Genomic DNA, 7,400 nt, shown 5'->3' with positions numbered 1-7,400 from the left:
TTTCTTTGTTTGTGTATTGTGTATTGTGTATTGTGTATTGTGTATCGCCTGTACTGCCTGGGATAAGAAGGCAACATTCTACAACACAACATTCAAACTTATCCCATCTCTCGAAAACGCAACAGACAGAGAAATCACGTTTTCACATCAAATTTTATTACTGTGATCCACTTTTGTGAAAATATAGTGCAAAAGATATGTCTTTTTGTACAAGATTTTTAACTGACTAAAGCGACAACAACAAACGGTAATCACAGTTGGTCTCCACAAACATACTAAATCATGAGAAAAACAAATATACAAAGGAGTGAAGGGCTGGGGGTAGGCGGGGTGTGGAGCTGTAAGTTGCACATCCAGTATACAGTGTGTTTTTCATGGGCAGTACAGTACTGTTATCCAGGATACAGTGTGTTTTTCATGGGCAGTACAGTACAGTGTTATCCAGTATACAGTGTGTTTTTCATGGGCAGTACAGTGTTATCTAGAATACAGTGTGTTTTTCATGGGCAGTACAGTACTGTTATCCAGGATACAGTGTGTTTTTCATGGGCAGTACAGTACTGTGTTATCCAGGATACAGTGTGTTTTTCATGGGCAGTACAGTACTGTGTTATCCAGTATACAGTGTGTTTTTCATGGGCAGTACAGTGTTATCTAGAATACAGTGTGTTTTTCATGGGCAGTACAGTACTGTTATCCAGGATACAGTGTGTTTTTCATGGGCAGTACAGTACTGTGTTATCCAGGATACAGTGTGTTTTTCATGGGCAGTACAGTACAGTGTTATCCAGTATACAGTGTGTTTTTCATGGGCAGTACAGTGTTATCTAGAATACAGTGTGTTTTTCATGGGCAGTACAGTACTGTTATCCAGGATACAGTGTGTTTTTCATGGGCAGTACAGTACTGTGTTATCCAGGATACAGTGTGTTTTTCATGGGCAGTACAGTACTGTGTTATCCAGTATACAGTGTGTTTTTCATGGGCAGTACAGTGTTATCTAGAATACAGTGTGTTTTTCATGGGCAGTACAGTACTGTTATCCAGGATACAGTGTGTTTTTCATGGGCAGTACAGTACTGTGTTATCCAGGATACAGTGTGTTTTTCATGGGCAGTACAGTACAGTGTTATCCAGTATACAGTGTGTTTTTCATGGGCAGTACAGTGTTATCTAGAATACAGTGTGTTTTTCATGGGCAGTACAGTACTGTTATCCAGGATACAGTGTGTTTTTCATGGGCAGTACAGTACTGTGTTATCCAGGATACAGTGTGTTTTTCATGGGCAGTACAGTACAGTGTTATCCAGTATACAGTGTGTTTTTCATGGGCAGTACAGTGTTATCTAGAATACAGTGTGTTTTTCATGGGCAGTACAGTACTGTTATCCAGGATACAGTGTGTTTTTCATGGGCAGTACAGTACTGTGTTATCCAGGATACAGTGTGTTTTTCATGGGCAGTACAGTACTGTGTTATCCAGTATGCAGTGTGTTTTTCATTGGCAGTACAATACAGTGTTATCTACAATACAGTGTGTTTTTCATGGGCAGTACAGTACTGTGTTATCCAGTATGCAGTGTGTTTTTCATTGGCAGTACAATACAGCGTTATCTACAATACAGTGTGTTTTTCATGGGCAGTACAGTACTGTGTTATCCAGGATACAGTGTGTTTTGCATGGGCAGCACAGTACTGTGTGTGTAAAGCCACTGGAAAAGCAGAAGGGGAAGAGAACCATGGAATTAGAATGATTATTATATTCCTATGCAGAGAATGACTCTCCAAAGCAAGATGGCAACGTCAGGATATGTTTCTGCTGTAGCCATGGTAGCAAGCCAGGACAAGTTGCCATGGCAGCAGATTTAGGATGCGTTAACAATATATCCATGACCAGGTTGTTGTTTGAATACACTAGAGCCTTGAACTGTTCAAAACCTGGAGTGGACCCTTAATATAGATAGCAGAGGACATCACAGAAAAGAGCCATCTCATTGCAACCATGTACTAATGGGCTAGGGGTTGATTTGACCATATACTAATGGGCTAGGGGCTAGGGGTTGATTTGACCATATACTAATGGGCTAGGGGCTGATTTGACCATATACTAATGGGCTAGGGGTTGATTTGACAATATACTAATGGGCTAGGGGTTGATTTGACAATATACTAATGGGCAACAGGTTGATTTGACCATATACTAATGGGCTAGGGGTTGATTTGACCATATACTAATGGGCTAGGGGTTGATTTGACCATATACTAATGGGCTAGGGGCTAGGGGTTGATTTGACCATATACTAATGGGCTAGGGGCTTGGGATTGATTTGACCATATACTAATGGGCTAGGGGCTAGGGGTTGATTTGACCATATACTAATGGGCTAGGGGTTGATTTGACCATATAGTAATGGGCTAGGGGCTAGGGATTGATTTGACCATATACTAATAGGCAACAGGTTGATTTGACCATATACTAATGGGCTAGGGGCTGATTTGACAATATACTAATGGGCTAGGGGCTAGGGGTTGATTTGACCATATACTAATGGGCTAGGGGTTGATTTGACAATATACTAATAGGCAACAGGTTGATTTGACCATATACTAATGGGCTAGGGGTTGATTTGACCATATACTAATGGGCTAGGGGCTAGGGATTGATTTGACCATATACTAATGGGCTAGGGGTTGATTTGACCATATACTAATGGGCTAGGGGCTAGGGGTTGATTTGACCATATACTACTGGGCTAGGGGTTGATTTGACCATATACTAATGGGCTAGGGGCTAGGGGTTGATTTGACCATATACTAATGGGCTAGGGGTTGATTTGACCATATACTAATGGGCTAGGGGTTCATTTGACCATATACTAATGGGCTAGGGATTGATTTGACCATATACTAATGGGCTAGGGGTTGATTTGACCATATACTAATGGGCTAGGGATTGATTTGACCATATACTAATGGGCTAGGGGCTAGGGATTGATTTGACCATATACTAATGGGCTAGGGGCTAGGGGTTGATTTGACCATATAGTAATGGGCTAGGGATTGATTTGACCATATACTAATGGGCTAGGGGTTGATTTGACCATATACTAATGGGCTAGGGGCTAGGGGTTGATTTGACCATATACTAATGGGCTAGGGATTGATTTGACCATATACTAATGGGCTAGGGGCTAGGGATTGATTTGACCATATACTAATGGGCTAGGGGCTAGGGATTGATTTGACCATATAGTAATGGGCTAGGGATTGATTTGACCATATACTAATGGGCTAGGGGTTGATTTGACAATATACTAATGGGCTAGGGGCTAGGGGTTGATTTGACCATATACTAATGGGCTAGGGATTGATTTGACCATATACTAATGGGCTAGGGGCTAGGGATTGAGTTGACCATATACTAATGGGCTAGGGGCTGATTTGACCATATACTAATGGGCTAGGGGCTAGGGATTGATTTGACCATATACTAATGGGCTAGGGGTTGATTTGACCATATACTAATGGGCTAGGGATTGATTTGACCATATACTAATGGGCTAGGGGCTAGGGATTGATTTGACCATATACTAATGGGCTAGGGGCTAGGGATTGATTTGACCATATACTAATGGGCTAGGGGTTGATTTGACCATATACTAATGGGCTAGGTGTTGATTTGACCATATACTAATGGGCTAGGGGTTGATTTGACCATATACTAATGGGCTAGGGGTTGATTTGACCATATACTAATGGGCTAAGGGTTGATTTGACCATATAGTAATGGGCTAGGGGTTGATTTGACCATATACTAATGGACTAGGGGTTGATTTGACCATATACTAATGGGCTAGGGGTTGATTTGACCATATACTAATGGACTAGGGGTTGATTTGACCATATACTAATGGGCTAGGGGTTGATTTGACCATATACTAATGGGCTAGGGATTGATTTGACCATATACTAATGGGCTAGGGGCTAGGGGTTGATTTGACCATATACTAATGGGCTAGGGATTGATTTGACCATATACTAATGGGCTAGGGGCTAGGGGTTGATTTGACCATATACTAATGGGCTAGGGGTTGATTTGACCATATACTAATGGGCTAGGGGTTGATTTGACCATATACTAATGGGCTAGGGGTTGATTTGACCATATACTAATGGGCTAGGGGTTGATTTGACCATATACTAATGGGCTAGGGGTTGATTTGACCATATACTAATGGGCTAGGGGCTAGGGATTGATTTGACCATATACTAATGGGATAGGGACTATGGATTGATTTGATCCATATACTAATGAGCTAGGGGTTGATTTGACCATATACTAATGGGCTAGGGGTTAGGGATTGATTTGACCATATACTAATGGGCTAGGGGTTGATTTGACCATATACTAATGGGCTAGGGATTGATTTGACCATATACTAATGGGCTAGGGGCTAGGGATTGATTTGACCATATACTAATGGGCTAGGGGTTGATTTGACCATATACTAATGGGCTAGGGGTTCATTTGACCATATACTAATGGGCTAGGGATTGATTTGACCATATACTAATGGGCTAGGGGCTAGGGATTGATTTGACCATATACTAATGGGCTAGGGGCTAGGGGTTGATTTGACCATATAGTAATGGGCTAGGGATTGATTTGACCATATACTAATGGGCTAGGGGTTGATTTGACCATATACTAATGGGCTAGGGGCTAGGGGTTGATTTGACCATATACTAATGGGCTAGGGATTGATTTGACCATATACTAATGGGCTAGGGGTTGATTTGACCATATACTAATGGGCTAGGGGTTGATTTGACCATATACTAATGGGCTAGGGGTTGATTTGACCATATACTAATGGGCTAGGGGCTAGGGGTTGATTTGACCATCTACTATTGGGCTAGGGGTTGATTTGACCATATACTAATGGGCTAGGGGTTCATTTGACCATATACTAATGGGCTAGGGATTGATTTGACCATATACTAATGGGCTAGGGGCTAGGGATTGATTTGACCATATACTAATGGGCTAGGGGCTAGGGGTTGATTTGACCATATAGTAATGGGCTAGGGATTGATTTGACCATATACTAATGGGCTAGGGGTTGATTTGACCATATACTAATGGGCTAGTGGCTAGGGGTTGATTTGACTATATACTAATGGGCTAGGGATTGATTTGACCATATACTAATGGGCTAGGGGTTGATTTGACCATATACTAATGGGCTAGGTGTTGATTTGACCATATACTAATGGGCTAGGGGTTGATTTGACCATATACTAATGGGCTAGGGGTTGATTTGACCATATACTAATGGGCAAGGGGTTGATTTGACCATATACTAATGGACTAGGGGTTGATTTGACCATATACTAATGGGCTAGGGGTTGATTTGACCATATACTAATGGACTAGGGGTTGATTTGACCATATACTAATGGGCTAGGGGTTGATTTGACCATATACTAATGGGCTAGGGGTTGATTTGACCATATACTAATGGGCTAGGGATTGATTTGACCATATACTAATGGGCTAGGGGCTAGGGATTGATTTGACCATATACTAATGGGCTAGGGGCTAGGGATTGATTTGACCATATACTAATGGGCTAGGGGCTAGGGGTTGATTTGACCATATACTAATGGGCTAGGGGTTGATTTGACCATATACTAATGGGCTAGGGGTTGATTTGACCATATACTAATGGACTAGGGGTTGATTTGACCATATACTAATGGGCTAGGGGTTGATTTGACCATATACTAATGGGCTAGGGGCTAGGGGTTTATTTGACCATATACTAATGGGCTAGGAGCTAGGGATTGATTTGACCATATACTAATGGGCTAGGGGCTAGGGGTTGATTTGACCATATACTAATGGGCTAGGGGCTAGGGGTTTATTTGACCATATACTAATGGGCTAGGGGCTAGGGGTTTATTTGACCATACACTAATAGGCTAGGGGTTGATTTGACCTTATACTAATGGGGCTAGGGGTTAGGGGTCGATTTGGTATGCGTAAATCCAGTCTAGTGCCATTGTGTTAATGATTGACAGGTAATGATGTGATGAAGGTATTCAGGGTGCATGACCCTTGTGCTTACCTCTTCCTTTCTGTGATGTTACCATAGAGATATATTATAATACAGGGATCTGTCTGTGATGTTACCATGGAGATATATCATAATACAGGGATCTGTCTGTGATGTTACCATAGAGATATATTATAATACAGGGATCTGTCTGTGATGTTACCATAGAGATATATTATAATACAGGGATATGTCTGTGATGTTACCATAGAGATATATTATAATACAGGGATCTGTCTGTGATGTTACCATAGAGATATATTATAATACAGGGATCTCACTGTGATGTTACCATGGAGATATATTATAATACAGGGATCTGTCTGTGATGTTACCATAGAGATATATTATAATACAGGGATCTGTCTGTGATGTTACCATAGAGATATATTATAATACAGGGATCTGTCTGGGATGTTACCATAGAGATATACACTGCTCAAAAAAATAAAGGGAACACTTAAACAACACAATGTAACTCCAAGTCAATCACACTTCTGTGAAATCAAACTGTCCACTTAGGAAGCAACACTGATTGACAATAAATTTCACATGCTGTTGTGCAAATGGAATAGACAAAAGGTGGAAATTATAGGCAATCACCCTCATACCACCCTCATGGAGTCTGTTTCTGACCGTTTGAGCAGACACATGCACATTTGTGGCCTGCTGGAGGTCATTTTGCAGGGCTCTGGCAGTGCACCTCCTTGCACAAAGGCGGAGGTAGCGGTCCTGCTGCTGGGTTGTTGCCCTCCTACGGCCTCCTCCACGTCTCCTGATGTACTGGCCTGTCTCCTGGTAGCGCCTCCATGCTCTGGACACTACGCTGACAGACACAGCAAACCTTTTTGCCACAGCTCGCATTGATGTGCCATCCTGGATGAACTGCACTACCTGAGCCACTTGTGTGGGTTGTAGACTCCGTCTCATGCTACCACTAGAGTGAGAGCATCGCCAGCATTCAAAAGTGACCAAAACATCAGCCAGGAAGCATAGGAACTGAGAAGTGGTCTGTGGTCACCACCTGCAGAATCACTCCTTTTTTGGAGGTGTCTTGCTAATTGCCTATAATTTCCACCTTTTGGCTATTCCATTTGCACAACAGCATGTGACATTTATTGTCAATCAGTGTTGCTTCCTAAGTGGACAGTTTGATTTCATAGAAGTGTGATTGACTTGGAGTTACATTGTGTTGTTTAAGTGTTCCCTTTATTTTTTTGAGCAGTGTATTATAATATAGGGATCTGTCTGTGATGTTACCATAGAGATATATTATAATAC

Source organism: Salvelinus alpinus, chromosome 28 (assembly GCF_045679555.1).
Source record: "Salvelinus alpinus chromosome 28, SLU_Salpinus.1, whole genome shotgun sequence".
NCBI lineage: Eukaryota > Metazoa > Chordata > Actinopteri > Salmoniformes > Salmonidae > Salvelinus > Salvelinus alpinus.
This window is presented reverse-complemented; position numbering follows the sequence as displayed.